We start from the raw sequence: 450 nt of genomic DNA on the forward strand, positions 1-450 counted from the left end.
GGATGCCCTTCCTAACGCCAACCACTCCGAGAGTGTAGTGGGTGCTTTTACGTGCCACCGGCACAAGGGCCAGCCAGGCAGTACTTGCAATGACCACACTCAAAATGGTGTTTTTTTACATGCCACCTGCACAGGAGTCCAGCGGCACTGGCAACAACCTCGCTCGAATGTTTTTTCACATGCCACTGGCACAAGTGCCAGTAAGGCGATGATGGTAATGATCACATTCAAATGGTGTTATTTATGTGCCACTGGCACAGAAGCCAGACAGCTACTGTGGCAATGATCACGCTCGGACAGTGCTGTTAGTGCTCCACTGGCACAGGTGCCAGTCATCAAATATGGTTCAATTACGATTTAGATTTCACCCCAACAAGTCTTTGCAAGCAGAGTTTAGTGTCCAATGAAGGAAAGGTAAGAATAAGTGAGCTGGCTACACTTCTGGCAGAG

The 450-nt window shown here is 49.1% G+C and overlaps 1 long non-coding RNA gene across 8 annotated transcripts in view; it reads right to left on the bottom strand.

Annotated features, from left to right (window-relative positions):
* LOC106877906 (uncharacterized) overlaps positions 1 to 450 on the bottom strand; it is a 158,894-nt gene that overhangs the window by 153,573 nt on the left and 4,871 nt on the right. The gene's annotated exons all lie outside the window — the stretch shown is intronic.

This window comes from Octopus bimaculoides, chromosome 11 (genome assembly GCF_001194135.2).
Source record: "Octopus bimaculoides isolate UCB-OBI-ISO-001 chromosome 11, ASM119413v2, whole genome shotgun sequence".
Lineage (NCBI taxonomy): Eukaryota > Metazoa > Mollusca > Cephalopoda > Octopoda > Octopodidae > Octopus > Octopus bimaculoides.